General features: G+C 38.1%; 2 non-coding genes across 2 annotated transcripts; one reads left to right on the forward strand and one right to left on the reverse strand.

Moving 5' to 3' along the window:
• The first annotated feature begins 4,214 nt into the window (after positions 1-4,214).
• LOC130938629 (small nucleolar RNA R71) lies at positions 4,215-4,321 on the forward strand. The gene has a single exon (XR_009069788.1). It is a non-coding gene; the product is annotated as a small nucleolar RNA R71 (small nucleolar RNA).
• Positions 4,322-16,082: 11,761 nt separating this feature from the next.
• LOC130937170 (small nucleolar RNA R71) lies at positions 16,083-16,190 on the reverse strand. Its single transcript, XR_009068400.1, has one exon. It is a non-coding gene; the product is annotated as a small nucleolar RNA R71 (small nucleolar RNA).
• Between the last annotated feature and the right edge of the window lie 3,575 nt (positions 16,191-19,765).

The raw sequence follows: 19,765 nt of genomic DNA on the forward strand, positions 1-19,765 counted from the left end.
AGTTAAAGCACGTGACAAGGCCCAAAGAGTGTTGATTGCTAGAATGAATTCTGAGGTCCCAAACCTTGCTTTTACACTCGTCTTCTTGTTGATCATCATGATTCCATCCGGGTTGCAAGCAATCTGAATTCTCACCAAAGCGGCCAAACAACTTCCTAGACCCATTCAGTTGAGCTCTACACCAACCTTTGGTTTAAACTTAATGCTTCCAACCATAATGAACCTTGTAGGACAATTCTTACCACCGACCATCTTCCTCTTACTCTTAATGCAACAAAGAGCTCTAAGTTGACCATCCGTCTCCAGTAGCCCATATTCAAGTAGGAAAGTAAAGGATATGAATTTTACCCAATTGAATGTTGTGAAGGATGATGGCAACTTAGGGGGAGGGGTTTCTAATGAACTTGCAAGCTCCGCTCCCTTGTGCTCTTCTTTGACAACTTTCACCTCCTTGTAATCTTCTTCAATATCAACTGCTTCCTCTTGGTAGATTTCTTCCAATTCAATTTCTTCTTCATTGTTCACCAAGGGCATAAGAGGTTGTACTTCTTCTTCTTTCATCTCCATGTCAAGTCCAATGGGAGAGGATTCAAATGTAGATAAGAATTCATCAATGATAAAATCCATCTCTTGATCATCCCTTTCAAAGTCTTCAATCATGAGATGCCTTGGAGGTTGTACACCCTCCTTAACAACAATTTCAAACGTCTTTGAAGGAGGCTCTATAATTTGACTTTCCCAAGGAGGTTCAGCATCTCCTAAGTCTTCAACCACTTCTTCCTGTCCAATGGCAGGCGTAGCTTCTTCCAATTGTTCCGATACAACATCGTGCTGCTCACTGTCCACCGGGGTTTCTAACTTCACCTTCATGCCACGTTCTTCAGTAAATTCTCCACATGAGGCCATGGGGGTTCCTTGAATGTCTGAACGTCGGGAAGGTAATCGATTTATCGCTTGATCCAGTTGGTTAAGTATAAAATCGTACTCCTCCTTGATGGTCTCTTTTCTATGACAACTCCCATCAACTACTCTTTCATTTGCAAAGGTCTCTTCTACCTTCACCTTTAGTGCCTCCTCTAGCTCCTTATGAAGTATGGATTCACGAAGATGATCCATTCTCTCTTGTTCCATGTCAATAGCATCATTGGGATCATGTTGCTCTTGGATTGATGGACGTGGGTTCTCTTCCATGGATGGCGGTGATGGGATGGAGAGATCATTCTGTGGTTGAGATGGAAGTGCACTGGAGCTTGAGGGTTGAACATTGGAGGTAGAGGGTTGGTCCATGTGGGATATAAGATTTTAAAGTTTAGAGGTGAGACCAATGAGAGAGGTAAGTGTGCTCTCCATGGGGGTTTGGGGTGGATAGGAGGGTTCATTATTTTGGAGAAAGGGTGCATGGTAGGAAGGTGGTTTATCTTGATAATGATAATGAGATGGTGTATATTGAGGTGGTGGTTCTATGTATGGTTCATTTAGCTCATAAGGTGGTTGGTATGGTGGATACGGGTTAGGGTCATATGGAGGTGAATAGTGGAAAGGGGCTTGTGAGTGTGGTGGTTCAAAGCTATGTTGAGGAGGGGGTTCATAGGCATATGGTGGTGGTTGTTGATAATCAAAGGAGTGCTCACCATAGCCATTGCCTTGATATGCATCATAGAACGGTTGTTGATAGTCCATTGGAGGTGGTTGTTGCCATGAGGGTTGATCAAGTCCTTGTGGCTCCTCCCATCTTTGATTGTCCCATCCTTGATGCAAGTTGTCATTATAATCTCCTCTTCCTGCAATATAATTGTAACCAGACTCATAGCCAAAGGGGTGAGAGTTCATAGTAGTAAGAGAAAATAGAAACAAAAACTAACAAAAAGAAAATATTTTGAAAAAGATATGATTTTTGAAAAAAAAAAAGATAAGATAAGATTTTGAAAAAGATATGATTTTTTTGAAAAAAAGATAAGATAAAAAAATTTAAAAATAAAAATCTGAAATTTTTTTTTTTGAAAAATATTTACAATAACCAATAATAAGGCACACGTTTGCAATTTCCCGGCAACAGCGCCATTTTGACGAACTGATTTTCTATCGGTAAAGAAATTCACAAATATAATCGCGTTGTAAGTATAGCTTCTAAACCAACAGAGAATCCTTTCTTACAAAATTTTTGTTTGTCACTTAAGCAAACCCAATAAAAATAAATAACCGAAGTATTCAAACCTCAGGTCGTCTTCTCAAGGAATTGCAGGGAAGTATGATTTATTATTGGTTATGGAAAAAGATACATTTTATATTGGGTTTTTGAAATAGAGAACAAGTAATTTAAACAGCAAGGAAAATAAATTAATAATTATAAAATCTCTTGGCAAGGTATGAAAATTAGAAGTCTTATCCTAGTTATCCTTATCAATGGTGATGAGAATTATATTTTTGCTCCCACTAAGTCAACCTCTAACTATGAAGGTAAGTCAAGTGGTTAAATCAATTTAACATCTAAAGTCCTAGTCAACTCCTGAGGAAAGACTAGAGTTATAGGAATCTAAATCAATCAGCAAAGATATCAATTATCAATCACAATGAGTTTGACAACTCAAGAGTTACCAATTAATCAACCAGAACCAAGAATATAAGAAACTAAATAAAAGTCATATGTCTGAAATATCCCAAATTGCATTAATAAATGAAATCAAATTTAACATGGAAAAGTTCATAAATTAAATTGGGAAAATAAATAAAAGGAAAATTAAACCTGGAAATTGAGAAGTAGAAATCCTAAATCCTTTAAGAGGAATCCTAATCCTAAATCCTAAGAGAGTGGAGAGAACCTCTCTCTCTGAAAACTACATCTAAATCCTAAAACTATATATGAATGTATGTTGTATGATGAATGGACGCATTCTCCCACTTTATAGTCTCTAATCTGTGTTTTCTAGGCTTGAAACTGGGCCGGAAATAGCACAGAAATCGCTGGGACCGAATTCAAACATGTGCAGGTCGTTGGAATTTCTGCAGAACGATGCGTCCGCGTAATTCATGCATGTGCATTGTTTTTTTGTACGGCCACTGTTAGGAATTATATATCAAATCGAAGCTCCGGACGTTAGCTTTCCAACACAACTAGAACCGCATCATTTAAATCTTTGTAGCTCAAGTTATGACCATTCGAGTGCGAAGAGGTCAGGTTGGACAGCTTAGCAATTTCTTCAACTTCTTGTATTCCTTCCACTTTTGCATGCTTCCTTTCCATCCTCTAAGCCATTCCTGCCCTGTAATCCCTGAAATCACTTAACACACATATCAAGGCATCGAATGGTAATAAGAGAGGATTAAACATAGCAAATTTAAAGCCCAAAGAAGCATGTTTTCAATCATAGCACAAAATCCGGAAGGAAAACGTAAACTCATGCAATTAGTATGAATAAGTGTATGAAAGATTGATAAAAACCACTCAATTGAGCACAAGATAAACCATAAAATAGTGGTTTATCAAACTTCACCTTCAAGTAGAGATGGATCCACACTAACCCTGGGGTTCAAATCCAGAGGACTATTGGCAGCTGTTCAAACTAGTGTCAATCACATACGACCTGCCATTGAAGAAATCACTCACAAGCAAGGAGAGCAGTAGTACCAGAGTTAATTTAGAAAGGCAATGTGACTCTAACTCTCAACTCTATTCCCAGCATATAATTCCTAATAGCTAATCCAATTGGTTTTACCCCTTTCAACATTTATGACATATAATCATTCAAGGTTTACATAATATTCCAACAACCTTCTGAGTCCACCTGACTAAGACCTGCAAGACAATCATAGCTTTCTTCAAGCTACAATCCTCGTGGGATCGACTCTGACTCGCTCAGGTATTACTTGGACGACCCAGTGTACTTGCTGGTACTGCTACTGTATGAAAAGGTGTGGGGGGTTTTGCGTACATGCGCATCAGCATCCCAGTGAGATGTTGAGAGATCATGTTGACCTGTTGGGTCAAGATCTTATTCTGAGCCAAGATGGCATTCAGAGTCTCAACTTCATGAACTCCTTTCTTCTGAGAGGTTCCATGATTTACAGGATTCTTCTCAAAGGTGTACATGAATTGGTTGTTTGCAACCATCTCAATGAGTTCTCTAGCTTCTGTAGACGTTTTCTTCAAATGGAGAGTTCCACCTACAGAGCTATCTGGACCATCATAGAACACACCTATGATGGACCACTTTGAGAGAATGTTAGGAGGACATCTTCTGATTAGCTGCTTGTATCTTTCCCAAGCTTCATAGAGGGATTCACCTTCTATTTGTCTGAAGGTTTGAACTTCCACTCTAATCTTGCTCATCTTTTGAGGAGGAAAGAACTTAGCTAGAAAAGCATTAACTAGCTTTTCCCAAGAGTCAAGACTCTCTCTAGGTTTGGCATCCAACCAGAATTTAGCTTTGTCTCTTAAAGCAAAGGGAAAGAGCATCAGCTTGAAGACTTCAGGATTAACCCCATTAGTCTTTACAATATCACAGATTTGTAAAAATTTTGCTAAGAACTAATGTGGATCTTCTAGTGAAAGTCCATGGAATTCGTAGTTCTGCTGCAGAAGAGAGACTAACTGAGGCTTAATCTCAAAATTGTTAGCTTCAATGGCAGGTAGAGCAATGCTTCTGCCAAAAAAGTCAAAGGTAGACATGGTAAAGTCACCAAGGACCTTTCTAGGCTCCTTTTGAGGTTCGGCCATGTCCTCTAGTTCCTGTTCAAAACTTTCTAAAAGGTCTCTTCCGAAGTGTTATGCTTTAGCTTGCTGTAAACGCCTCCTCAGAGTCTTCTCAGGTTCAGGATCAGGAGTCAAAAGGGGTTCTTTATCCCTGTTCCTAGTCATGAACAAGAAGAAAAAGAAAAGAAAAAAAGAAGAAGATTGTTTTCGCCAATAGGCAAGAAGCTCCTCCTTAAAGTGAGAGTAGAAGAAGAAAGAAATGAGAAAAGAAGAAAGCTTTTTATACCACTTGGATCAAAGAGCTTCCAGTTAGATGTGAAGAAGAAAGGAAAGAAGGTAAAGAAATTGAGGTAGAGGAAGAGAGGGAGTAGAGTTCGAATAAATAGGGATGAGAAAAGAAGTATAAATAGAAAAAGTAAGTAAGAATTAAAATATTTTTATTTTTATTAATTATAATTAATTAATTTTCAAAAATTAAGTTATTAATTTAAAAAGAATTTAAAATTTAAATGTTAAATTTTCGAAAATAGAAGAGAGAGAAGAGGAAGAAGTTTTCGAAAATTAAGGGAGAAGAGAGTTAGTTAGGTAGTTTGAAAAAGAAGAGAGAGAAGAAGAGAAGTAGTTTTCGAAAATTAAGAAGAGAGAGTTAGTTAGGTGATTTTGAAAAAGATGAGAGAGAAAAAGGAGAGATGTTTTCGAATAGGTAATTTTGAAAAATAAGAGAGAGAAAAAGGAGATAGTATTTTTGAAAATTAAGGAAGAGAAGAGTTAGTTAGGAAGTTTTGAAAAATAAGAGAGAGAAGATAAGATATTAATTAAGAAAAGATTTTTAATTTAAAATAAAATAGTAGATAAGATAAGAAAAGATTTTGAAATTAAAATTTTAAATTAGAAAAAGATAAGATTTTGAAAATTGAAATTTGAAAACGATAAGATAGAATTTTTTAATTTTGAAAAGATATGATGAGATTTTGAAAAATATAAGATTTTTTTTGAAAAATATATGATTTTATTTTTGAAAAGATTTGATTTTTGAAAACTTGACAACTAAGATATGAGAAGATAAAAATTTAAAAATTGAAATCTGAATTTTTTTTGAAAAATTTCAAAAATTAAGGTGAAATAAAAATAGAAAAGATATTTTTTTTATTTTTTGAATTTTATGATGAAAGAGAAATACATAAAAACGACACAAGACTTAAAATTTTTTAGATCTAGCACCCCTTGATTTTCAAAAATTTGGAGGGAAACACCAAGGGACACCAAATTTAAAAATTTTAAGATCAAAACACATACAAGACTCAAGAACACTTTGAAGACTTACAAGAACACCAAGAACAAAATTTAAAGACTCAAAGAACTCAAGAACATAAAAAGAACATCAAACTTAAAAATTAAAACAAGACTCAAACAAAGAAAAAATATTTTTGAAAAAAATTTTTAGAAAGAAAGACTCAAAAAAACAACAGTTACCAAGAACATAAGCCAATGCTGTAACCAATTGAGCAAAGAAAATAAAATATTTTTGAAAAACCTTTTTTTAAATTTTCAAAAAGTAGAAAGGAAAAATAAAATAAAAGACTCAAATAAAAAAGAAAGTTATACTCTTGCAAAAATCAAAGACTCAAAGAACACAAGACTCAAACCAAGAACACAAATTAAACAAAGAAAAGAAAAATGTTTTGAAATTTTCGAAAATTAGTGAAGAAGAAAACAAAAATCAAAGACTCAATAAGAACGCAAACAAGGAAACTCAAATAAAATCAAAGATCAAACAAAGAAAAGAAAAATAATTTTGAAAAAGTTTTAATGATTTTCGAAAATTGAGAAGAAGAAAATAAAAATAAAAGACGCAACAAAACAAAGTAAAATAAAATTACCTGATCTAGGGAACAAGACAATTCTTCAGTTTGTCCAAACTCAACAATTCCTGGCAACGGTGCCAAAAACTTAGTGCGCGTGTACGCAAACCCTACACTTTTCGAACAGTAGCAGTACCAACAAGTGCACTGGGTCGTCCAAGTAATACCTGAGCGAATTGATGCCTAGGCATCTTAGGATAGTTTCACAAGCCTTTTTCATTAGTTTTTACTTGGTTTTCATGCATTTCTTAGGCAATAAGTAAGTATTTGGATGAGAAATGTATGCATGTCTTGATTCAATCAAACATTGTTAATTATGTGAATTTTCATGAGATTTATGCAAGATTTACTTGATGCAATGAATGATGCATTATCTTGTGATTATGGCAATACTTTGATACATTGTGTTTGGTTGATGATAGATAAGAAGAAGTAGAGCAAGCAACGTTGGTGGCCAAAGTTGGCTCACCAATGTTGACATGAACATTGATGATGTAAGAAGAAGCAACGTTACTAGCCAAAGTGGCTCACCAACGTTGCCACAAATGTTGCTCACAATGTTCCAAGGCTTAACAAGCAACGTTGGTGGCCCAAGGGTGGCTCACCAACGTTGGTGAACCAACGTTGCTCACCAACATCTTCAACAATTTCAAGAGGAATGCATTAGTAAAATTGGCTGCGACGCGCACACGTGGGCAACGCGTACTAATGACTTGCATCATCAACCTCTTTCTCTTATCTAAATGGACCATAGAAATAGTGAAATCTCATTCAATTAATGCAATTTCATGAACTAAATGATGAATTTTATGGTACATTGCTTAGAAATGAGTTTTGCTTGAATTTCAGGTGAAAAGAGCAACCAAAGAAGAAGGAAGCAAGAAAGATGAGCTAGGCATGTGTGCTGGGCATGCCATTTGGTGCAAATGGCAGCAAATTGAATGGGCGTGCCACTTGATGTTTGGGGCGTGGCACGCCAACCTTGTTCATATTCTGGGCGTGCCACTTGAGATCGAAGGCGTGGCATGCCAGCACAAGCCTCCAAGGAAGAAGATCAATAGGCGTGCCACTTTGGATTGTAGGCATGGCATGCCAAAGCAACATGACCAGGGACGTGCCACTTGAATACTGGGCGTGGCACGCCAGTTCACTAGACCAGAGAAGGTTGATCTTGCACTACTAAGGGCGTGGCACGCCAGACCTGAGCATGTCATGCCAATTCAACTTTCCAGAGAAGACAATGAAGGCTTTTTTGAGGGCGTGGCACTCCTTATGTACAAGGTAGCAACCCCATACCATCCACAAACCAATGGTCAAGCTAAAATTTCAAATAGAGAGCTCAAGAGAATCCTTGAGAAGACTGTTGTAAACTCAAGAAAAGATTGGTCCAAGAAGCTAGATGATGCATTATAGGCTTATAGAACAGCTTTTAAGATACCTATTGGCATGTCTCCACACCAATTGGTGTTTGAAAAAGCTTGTCATCTGCTAGTGGAGCTTGAACATAGAGTATTTTGGGCTCTAAAGATGTTGAACTTTGATAATCAAGCTACTGGAGAAAGAAGATTGCTGCAGCTCAATGAGTTAGATAAATTCAGATCTCAGGCTTATGAAAATGCCAAGATTTACAAAGAGAAAGCAAAGAAATGGCATGATCAAAAGCTAGCAAGAAGATAGTTTATAGAAGGTCAAAAAGTGCTATTGTACAACTCAAGGCTCAAATTTTTCTCAGAAAAGTTGAAGTCAAGATGGTTTGGAACATTTACAGTCATCAAGGCTACTCCTTATGGTCATGTGGAGCTTATGGAAGAGAAAACACGGAGGACTTTTACCGTCAATGGCCACATGCTTAAGCACTACTTGGGAGACTCATTGGATGAGCAAAGAGTGAACTATTCCCTCAACTAAAGAGGAAGAATCATCAAGTTAGTGACGTTAATGAAGCACTAGTTGGGAGGCACTTCAACACTCATATCCTTTCAATTTCATGCTTTCTAGAGTAGTTTATGTTTAGTCACTTAGATTGTTTAATTTTCAGTTTCAATTGTTAGTTAATTGGTTGATAGTTTCCTTTATTTAAGCTCCAAAAGTTTTAGCATGCTGGAAGTGCAACCTTGGTTGCCACAATATAGGATATTGTTAATTGGGTTGAGAAACTAGCTAAAGAGCTAAGTTTGGTGTAGCCACCAACCCACTTGTTTTGAGCTTACATGACAATATTGAATTGATTTCAAGAGTAAGCCCAAAACTATGTTTGGTGTGGCCACCACCAAGAGAGATCCATACGTTCAATCAACATTCAGCCCAATTAATTAATATCCTAATGCATATGGTATATTAGTGGGATGAATGACAGGGATAATTAATTGTGTACATATGAGATGGAAGCGGAAGAGTATGAAAGAATTAAATTTATTCCACTCATAATGTACACAATAAAGTCCAATCATGAGACTAATTACTATATGCAATGAATCTAAGTTTGGTGTCCAAGAGACACCAATAAAATGCCATTTAACCAGAGGAATTTGAAGCAATTCTTAATCACTAATGAGGGTTGTAACTGAATTTCCAGGAAGAGGTGGGGCCCACATGACATTGATCACTCATCAAGTCAAGGAGTCAAAATGTACTTCACACTTTGGAACCCAAAAATCTGAAAAAAGCTGAAGAGATAGGGGTTGGTGCCTCTCCCCACGCTGAGCGCCACTCCCAAGTTGGAAAACATTCAATTTTTGCTATCAATTCCCACCTTCCAGATCTCTCTTCTCACCCTTATATAATGCACTCACCCAACCCTCTTCTTCACACTTCAAACTCCTCTCATCCGACACCCTTACTCTCCTATCTCTCTTTCTTGGCTCCTTTCTTTCTTGCCTTCTTTCTATGCCTCTTTCTTACTTTCTTGATTGGGACAATCAAGTCCTAAGTTTGGTGTTGAAGCAAACTCTTGATTTGTTTTCTTTCCTTCCCTTCTTTTAACCCTCTTCATCACCCTTTGAACTCTTCATTTCACATTCAAATGGCACCACCAAAGGCCACCAGATCAAAGAAAAGAAAGACTAAGGAAGCTGACTTTGGTTCATCAAGCTACAATGAGTTCAAGTTCCTCTTATTCTTCCACCAAAACCAGCTTTATGGGTGGGTAAGTAAGAGGCAGATAATCCCTGAGGTTGGCTTCCAACTAGAGAGAGATGAGCATAAGGAGATCAACATAGAAATCAACAATAGATGCTGGGCACTCTTGTGCAACCCACCTAAGAAGGTGGTGGAAAGCTTAGTAACGGAGTTCTATGCCAATGTCGTTCCTCAACCTGGGCAACCATATGATTACCAAAGCTATGTGAGGGGAAAGAGCATTGACTATAGCCCTGCCAACATAGACAGAATGCTGATGGTAAAGCGCACAAGTTCTACCCAAAACTATGAAGAAAGGGTGAAACAAATTGATCCTGGGTTTAAAGAAATCTTGAATGAAATTTGTGTCATCAATGTCCACTAGATCAATGACAAGGATGGAAGGCCAAACCAGATGAGAAGAAGATACTTGAGCCCTCAAGCTATAGGGTGGTTAGACTTTGTGAGAAGATCGCTCAACCCCACCTCCAACACTTTGGAGGTAACATTGGAAAGGGCTGTACTAATCTACAGCATAATGAAGGAAGAGAACATCAATGTGGGGGAGATGATAGCAAATAACATTCACAGGGTGCTAAAGAGCACCAAAGATAGCGCAAGATTGGCCTTCCCAAGCATCATCCAAAGGCTTTGTGATGAGGCTGGAGTGGAGAAGGTCATTGATGAAACTTTGGTTGAGCAAGACAAACCAATCACTGCCAAAAAGATGGAGAAGGTGGTGGCCATCAACCCACTACAAAGAGCCAGGGAACATAAGGCTCATGCATCAAGACCACAAGGGCCACCACAACAAGAAGAAGCTTATGTCCAAGCACCATTTCCACAACTACCAGCACCAATTCCACAATTCCAAGCACAATTCCTATAAGGCTTTAATTGGGAAGAAATGCAAGGAAATATTCACCAAATGTAAGGAGACATCAACCTTCAGACAGAAGATGTAACTCAAATTAGAGAGCAACAAAAACAATGGGAGCAAATGTAAGAAAGTGTCCAGCTACTCCAATGGAGTGTGGAGTACATGAAGGAGTGGTACGTGAAATTGTGATCTCACACACTTTCTTCACAACTCCGCGTAGCTGACCAGCAAGTGCAATGGGTCGTCCAATTAATACCTTACGTGAGTAAGGGTCGATCCCACGAAGATTATGGGCTTGAAGCAAGCTATGGTCATCTTGTAAATCTCAGTCAGGAAGATTCAAATGGTTATGGGATTTTGATAATTAAAAGATAGATAAAACATAAAATAGGATAGAGATACTTATGTAATTCATTGGTAGGAATTTCAGATAAGCGTATAGAGATGCTTTGTTCCTTTTGAATCCCTACTTTCCTACTGCCTTCATCCAGTCATGTGTACTCCTTTGCATGGCAAGCTGTATTTTGGGAGATCACCGTTGTCAATGGCTACCGTCTGTCCTCTCAGTGAAAATGATTCGGCTACGGGTTACGTAGGGCTAATCATCTGTCAGTTCCCACTTGTGTTAGATTACGATCCAATGATCCATTCGCGCACTATCATTGCGCCCAACACTCGCGAGTTTGAAGCTCGTTACAGTCATCCCATCCCAGATCCTACTCGAAATACCATAGACAAGGTTTAGACTTTTCGGATCTCAAGAATGCTGCCAATTGATTCTAGCTTATACCACGAAGACTCTGATCTCATGGAATAGAAGGCTCTACTGTCAGGGGAGGCAACCATGCATCGTGGACCAGGAAGCCAAGAGATACACACTCAAGCTATTGCAAATAGAACGGAAGTGGTTGTCAGGCACACGTTTGTAAGTGAGAATGATGACGAGTGTCACGGATCATCACATTCATCAGGTTGAAGTACGAGTGAATATCTTAGAATAAGAATAAGCTTGAATTGAATAGAAGAACAATAGTACTTTGCATTAATTCATGAGGAACAGCAGAACTCCACACCTTAATCTTTGAGGTGTAGAAACTACACCGTTGAAAATACATAAGAACAAGATCTAGGCATGGCCATGCCTCCCAAATAACATGAAACAATCGAAAAAGGGTTCAAAGACCTTATCCCAAGATCAAAGATGATCAAAAGATGAAAATACAATAGTAAAAAATTCTATTTATAATGAACTAGTGACCTAGGGTTTACAGAAATAAGTAAATGATGCAGAAATCCACTTCTGGGTCCCACTTGGTGTGTGCTTTGGCTGAGCATTGAAGCTTTCATGTGCATAGGCTTTTCTTGGAGTTAAACGCCAGCTCTAGTGCCAGTTTGGGCGTTTAACTCCAGCTTTTATGCCAGTTTTGGCGTTTAACGCCAGAAAAGGATAGAAAAGTGGCGTTTAAACGTTAGTTTCCGTTATCAAAACTCGGGCAAAGTATGGACTACTATTTATTGCTAGAAAGCCCAAGATGTCTACTTTCCAACGCAATTGACAGCGTGCCAATTGGGCTTCTGTAGCTCCAGAATATATATTTCGAGTGCAGGAAGGTCAGAATCCAACAGCATCTGCAGTCCTGTTTTAGCCTCTGAATCAGATTTTTGCTCAGGTCCTTCAATTTCAGCCAGAAAATACCTGAAATCACAAAAAAAAAACACACAAACTCATAGTAAAGTCCAGAAATGTAAGTTTTGCATAAAAACTATTAATTATATACTAAAAACTAACTAAATCATACTAAAAACTACCTAAAAACAATGCCAAAAAGCGTATAAATTATCCGCTCATCACAATTCCAAACATAAATTGTTGCTTGTCCCTGATGAGCGAATAATTTATACACTTTTTGGCATTATTTTTAGGTAGTTTTTAGTAGGATCTAGCTACTTTTTGGGATGTTTTTATTAGTTTTTATGCAAAATTCATATTTCTGGACTTTACTATGAGTTTGTGTGTTTTTCTATGATTTCAGGTATTTTCTGGCTGAAATTGAAGGACATGAGCAAAAATCTGATTCAGAGGCTGACAAAGGACTGTAGATGTTGTTGGATTCTGACCTCCCTGCACTCGAAGTAAATTTTTTGGAGCTACAGAACTTCAAATGGCGTGCTCTCAATTTCGTTGGAAAGTAGACATCCAGAGCTTTCCAGCAATATATAATAGTCCATACTTTGCTCTAGTTTTGATAACGTAAACTGTCGTTCCAACGCCCCTTCTCTGTCCTATTCTTAAGTCAAAACGCCAGAACTGGCATGAAAGTTGGAGTTAAACGCCCAAACTGGCACCAAAGTTGGCGTTTGAATCCAAGAGAAGCCTCTACACATGTAAAGCTCAAGGCTCAGTCCAAGCACACACCAAGTGGGCCCAGAAGTGGATTTCTGCATCATTTACCTATTTCTGTAAACCCTAGTAGCTAGTTTCATTATAAATAGGACCTTCTACTATTGTATTTTCATCTTTTGATCATCTTTTGATTTCTTGATCACATTTTGGGGGCTGGCCTCACGGCCATGCTTGAACCTTGTTCTTATGTATTTTCAACGGTGGAGTTTCTACACACCATAGATTAAGGTGTGGAGCTCTGTTGTTCCTCTAGTATTTATGCAATTACTATTGTTCTTCTATTCAAGTCAAGTTTATTCTTGTTCTAAGATACTCACTCGCACTTCAACCTAATGAATGTGATGATCCGTGACACTCATCATCATTCTAACCTATGAACGCGTGCCTGACAACCACTTCCGTTCTACTTAAGATTGAGCGTGTATCTCTTGGATTCCTAGTCCACGACGCATGGTTGCCTCGCCTGACAACCGAGCCTTCCATTCCGTAAGATTAGAGTCTTCGTGGTATAAGCTAGAATTATTGGTGGCCATTCCTAAGATCTGGAAAGTCTAAATCTTGTCTGTGGTATTCCGAGTAGGATCTGAGATGGGATGACTGTGACGAGCTTCAAACTCGCGACTGTAGGGCGTAGTGACAACTGCAAAAGGATAATAAATCCAATTCCTACATTATCGAGAACCAACAGCTGATTAGCCGTGCGGGAAACCGTAGAGGACCTTTTTCACTGAGAGGACGGGAGGTAGCCATTGACGCCGGTGAAACCCAACATACAGCTTGCCATGGAAAGGAGTATGAAGGATTGGATGAAGGCAGTAGGAAAGCAGAGACTCAATAGGAATAAAGCATCTTCATACGCTTATCTGAAATTCCTACCAATGAATTACATAAGTATCTCTATCTTTATTTTATGTTTTATTTATTTTTTAATTATGAAAACTCCATAACCATTTGAGTCCGCCTGACTGGGATTTACAAGGTGACCATAGCTTGCTTCAAGCCGACAATCTCTGTGGGTTCAACCCTTACTCACGTAAGGTATTACTTGGACGACCCAGTGCACTTGCTGGTTAATTGTGCGGAGTTGTGACAAAGAAGTGAGATTACAATTGTGCGACCAAGTTGTTGGCGCCATTGTGTATCACAATTTCGTGCACCAAGTTTTTGGCGCCATTGCCGGGGATTGTTCGAGTTTGGACAACTAACGGTTCATCTTGTTGCTCAGATTAGGTAATTTTCCTTTATTTTATTTTCAAAAAGTTTTCAAAAATCTTTCAAAAAATTTATTCTTTGTTTTCGTTTTTCTAAACATAATTTTCGAAAAAAAAAGTATAAAATCATAAAAACCAAAAATATTTCATGGTTCTTGTTTGAATCTAAGGCCAAATTTTAAGTTTGGTGTCAACTGCATGATTTTAATTGTCTTGCAATTTTCGAAACACATACATTGTGTTCTTGATGATCTTCAAGTCGTTCTTGATGAATTGCCTTGTTTGATCTTCATGATTTATTGATTTGCACTACATGATGTTCTACATATGCATTCCTGCATTCATATGGCCCAAACATGAGAAAGTTCTAAGCTTGGTGTCTTCCATGTTTTCTTTTATTAAGAAAACTGAGTTCTTGATGTTCATCTTAATCTTCAAGATTGTTCTTGGTGTTCATCTTGACGCTCATAATGTTCTTGCATATATCTTGTGTTTTGATCCAAGAATTATATGTTTTGACTCATTTTGTTGTTTCTCAAAATTGAAAATATATCTTCTTGAATAAAGGATATAGTAAAATGAAGATCCAAGAACATAAAGCAGAGGATTTACAGAGAAAAAGCTGGGCATTCAAAACACCCAGTGAAGAAGGAAAACTAGCGTTTAAACGCCAGCCAGGGTACCTGGTTGGGCGTTTAAACACCCAGTAAGGAAGGAAAATTGGCGTTTAAATGCTAGCCAGGGTACCTGGCTGGGCGTTTAAATGCCCAAACCATGCAACAATTGGGCATTAAACGCCCAAAACATGCAGCTCCTGGGCGTTTAACGCCAGGATGACACAAGGAGAGGAATTTTGTTTCCAAATCAAATCTTTTTCAAATCCTCATAATTTTTTAAAATAAAATCTTTTTCAAATCAAATATTTTCAATCATATCTTTTTCAAAATCATATCTTTTCAAACATATCTTTTTCAAAATCAAATCTTTTTAAAATTTCTTTTTTAAATCTTCTTCAAAATAAAATTCAATCATATCTTTTCAATCATATCTTTTTCAAATCATATCTTTTTTTCAAAAATTTGATTTCAAAAATCTTTTCTAAACTTCCTATCTTTTCAAAATTGATTTTCAAATCTTTTTCAACTAACTAATTGACTTTTTGTTTGTTTTACTATTTCTTATCTTTTTCAAAACCACAACCAATTTTTCAAAAATTCATTTTAAATGTTATTCTTTTAATTTTCAAAAATTTCCCCCCTCACCTTTTTCTATTTGAACACTAACATTCTTCCTCCATTGTCAATTCAGACTCTATCTCACTTTTGTGTTCGAATTCTTACCTCCTTCTTCTATTCTTTTTTTCCTCTGACACCTCAAGGAATCTCTATACTGTGACATAGAGAATTCCATATTTTTTTTGTTTTCTTCTCTTTCATATGAGCAGGAACAAAGATAAAGGCATACTTGTTGAAGCTGATCCTAAACCTGAAAGGACTCTGAAAAGGAAGCAACAAAAGAAACAATTATGGCCGAACCAAACAATAATGCAAGGAAGATTCTTGGTGATTTTACTACACCAACTTCCGACTTCTATGGAAGAAGCATCTCAATTCCTGCCATAGAAGCAAACAATTTTGAGCTAAAGCCTCAATTAGTTTCTCTACTGCAACAGAACTGCAAGTTTCATGGACTTCCATCAGAAGACCCTTATCAGTTCTTAACTGAGTTCTTGCAGATCTGTGATACTGTTAAGACCAATGGAGTTGATCCTGAAGTCTACAAGCTTATGCTTTTCCCTTTTGCTGTAAGAGACAGAGCTAGAACATGGTTGGACTCACAACCTATAGATAGCCTGGACTCTTGGGATAAGCTGGTCACAGATTTTTTAGCCAAGTTCTTCCCTTCTCAAAAGCCGAGCAAGCTTAGAGTGGATATTCAGACCTTCAAACAAAAAGATGGTGAGTCCCTCTATGAAGCTTGGGAAAGATACAAGCAACTGACCAAAAAGTGTCCTTTTGACATGCTTTCAGAATGGACCACATTAGAAATATTCTATGATGGTATGTCTGAATTTTCGAAGATGTCACTGGACCACTCTGCAGGTGGATCCATTCACCTAAAGTAAATGCCTGCAGAAGCTCAGGAACTTTTTGAAATGGTTGTAAATAACCAGTTCATGTATACCTCTGAGAGGAATCCTGTGAGTAATGGGACGCCTCAAAAGAGAGAAGTTCTTGAAATTGATGCTTTGAATGCCATATTGGCTCAGAATAAAATATTGACCCAACAAGTCAATATAATCTCTCAGAGTCTGAATGGATTGCAAAATGCATCCAACAGTACTAAAGAAGCATCTTCTGAAGAAGAAGCTTATGATCCTAAGAACCCTGCAATGGCAGAGGTGAATTACATGGGTGAAACCTTTGGCAACACCTATAATCCTTCATGGAAAAATCATCCAAATTTTTCATGGAAGGATCAACAGAAGCAAGGCTTCAATAATAAAAATGGTGGAAGAAATAGGTTTAACAACAGCAAACCTTTCTCATCATCATCTCAGCAACAAACAGAGCATTTTGAGCAGAATCCTTCTAGCTTAGCAAACATAGTCTTTGATCTATCTGAGGCCACTCTTAGTTTCATGACTGAAACAAGATCCTCCATTAGAAATTTGGAGGCACAAGTGGGCCAGCTGAGTAAAAGGGTTACTGAAACTCCTCTTAGCACTCTCCCAAGCAATACAGAAGAGAATCCCAAAGGAGAGTGCAAGGCCATTAATATAATCAACATGGCCAAAACCTTAGAGGAGGAGGAGGACGTGAATCCCAATGAGGAAGACCTCAGGGAACATCCAAAGATCAGTAAAAAAATACCCTAATGAGGAACCAAAGGAACCTGAGGCTCATACAGAGACCATAGCGATTCCATTGGATTTTCTTTTACCATTCATGAGCTCTGATGACTATTCATCTTCTAAAGAGGATGAAGACATTGTTGAAGGGAAAGTTGCCCAGTATTTAGGAGCAATGATGAAGCTGAATGCCAAATTATTTGGTAATGAGACTTGGGAAGGTGAACCTCCCTTGCTCACCAATGGAGTGAATACATTGGTTCAACAAACCTTACCTCAAAATAGCCAGGATCCTGGTAAATTCTTAATACCCTGTACCATAGGCACCATGATCTTTGAAAAGGGTCTGTGTGACCTGGGGTCAGGGATAAACATGATGCCCCTCTATAATGGAGAGACTGGGAATCTATGAGGTACATGCTGCCAAATTCTCATTGGAAATGGCAGATAAATCGATGAAAAAGGCTTATGGACTAGTAGAGGATGTGCTAGTAAAGGTTGAAGGCCTTTACTTTCCTATTGATTTCATAATCCTAGACACTAGGAGGGATGAGGATGAATCCATCATCCTTGGAAGACCCTTCCTAGCCACACAGGAGCTGTGATTGATGTTGACAGAGGAGAATTGATCCTTCATGTGAATGAAGAACGTCTTGTAGTAAAGACTCAAGGTTCTCCATCTGTAACCAAGGAGAGTAAGCATGAAGAGCTTCTCCCAATACAAAGTCAAACAGAGCCCCCACAGTCAAACTCTAAGTTTGATGTTCGGAGGCCACAGCCAAACTCTAAGTTTGGTGTTGAGAGATCTCAACCATACTCTGATCATCTATGAGGCTCCATGAGAGCTCACTGTCAAGCTATTGACATTAAAGAAGCGCTTATTGGGAGGCAACCCAATTTTATTTTAATTTTATCTATATTATTTTGTTTTCTTTTAGGTTGATGATCATGTGAAGTCACAAAGACAATTACAAAAATAAAGAAAAAAAATCAAAAACAGCATTGAAAACAGCACACCCTGGAGAAAGGACTTACTTGCGTTTAAACGCCAGTAAGGGTAGCAAAATGGGGGTTTCAACGCCCAATCTGGCACCTTTCTGGGCGTTTAAATGCCAGAATAGGGCACCAGACTGGCGTTTAAACGCCAGAACAGGGCAACAAACTGACGTTTAGATGCCAGAACAGGAAGAAAAGCTGGCATTTAAACACCAGAACAGGGCAGTAGACTGGCGTTTAAATGCCAGAATTGCACTCTAAGGCGTTGTGAATGCCCAATTGGAGCAGGGATGAAGAATTCCTTGGCCCTTCAAGATCTGTAGACCCCACAGGATCCCCACCAACCTCAACTCACTCTCTCTCCTCTTCACACCTTTCTACAACACTCTTCCCCAAATATCCTTCACCAATCACCACTATATCTCTTCCCTAAATACCCTTCACTCCTTCATTTTCACACATCACAAACACCTTCTCCCCCCTATTGGCCGAAACACATATCTCCCTCCATCTCCTCCATTTTCTTCTTCTCCCCCTTCTTTCTTTCTTCTTTTGCTCGAGGACGAGCAAACCTTTTAAGTTTGGTGTGGTAAAAGCGTTGCTTTTTGTTTTTTCGTAACCATTTGTGGCACCTAAGGCCGGAGAAACCTCTAGAAAGAGGAAAGGGACGACAAAAGCTTCCACATCCGAGTCATGGGAGATGGAGAGGTTCATCTCAAGGGTCCAGAGCTCAGTAATAGAGCATTTGACTACACAACAAGAGAGCCCACTCATGGACCTCAACAAGAGCATGAAGAATTCCCTCATCAAGAAACCCATGAGATGCCTCAAGGGATACATTCTCCTCCGCATAACTATTGGGACCAATTAAGGGTGGAACACCAAGAGTACTCCATCACTCTCCATGAGATTAGAGAAGATCAAAGAGCTATGAGGGAGGAGCAACAAAGGCAAGGAAGAGACATAGAGGAGCTCAAGAGCACCATTAGTTCTTCAAGAGGAGGAAGACGCCACCCTCACTAAGGTGGACTCATTCCTTAATCTCCTTGTCTATTTATTTTTCTATTTTTGACTTTATGATGTATGTTCTATCTATGTTTGTGTCTTCACTACATGATCATTAGTGTCTAGTGTCTATGTCTTAAAGCTATGAATAACTCCATGAGTCCTTCACCTCTCTTACATGAAAAATGTGCTTAATTACAAAAGAACAAGAAGTACTTGGATTTCAAATTTCATCTTGAAATTAGTTTAATTATTTTGATGTGGTGGCAATACTTTTTGTTCTCTGAATGAATGCTTGAACAGTGCATATTTTTTATCTTATTGTTTATGAATGTTAAAGTTGTTGGCTTTTGAAAGAATGATGAACAAAGAGAAATGTTATTGATAATTTGAAAAATCATGAAATTGGTTCTTGAAGCAAGAAAAAGCAGTGAAAAAAAAAGAGAGAAAAGAGAAAAAAATGGCGAAGAAAAAAAAAGAAAAAGAAAAGCAAGCAGAAAAAGCCAATAGCCCTTTAAACTAAAAGGCAAGGGTAAAGAGGATCCAAGGCTTTGAGCATTAATGGATAGGAGGGCCCAAGGAAATAAAATCCAGGCCTAAGCGGCTAAATCAAGCTGTCGCTAACCATGTGCTTGTGGCATGCAGGTCCAAGCGAAAAGCTTGAGACTGAGTGGTTAAAGTCATGAACCAAAGCAAAAGAGTGTGCTTAAGAACTCTGGACACCTCTAATTGGGGACTTTAGCAAAGCT

This window comes from Arachis stenosperma, chromosome 6 (assembly GCF_014773155.1).
Source record: "Arachis stenosperma cultivar V10309 chromosome 6, arast.V10309.gnm1.PFL2, whole genome shotgun sequence".
Taxonomy (NCBI): domain Eukaryota; kingdom Viridiplantae; phylum Streptophyta; class Magnoliopsida; order Fabales; family Fabaceae; genus Arachis; species Arachis stenosperma.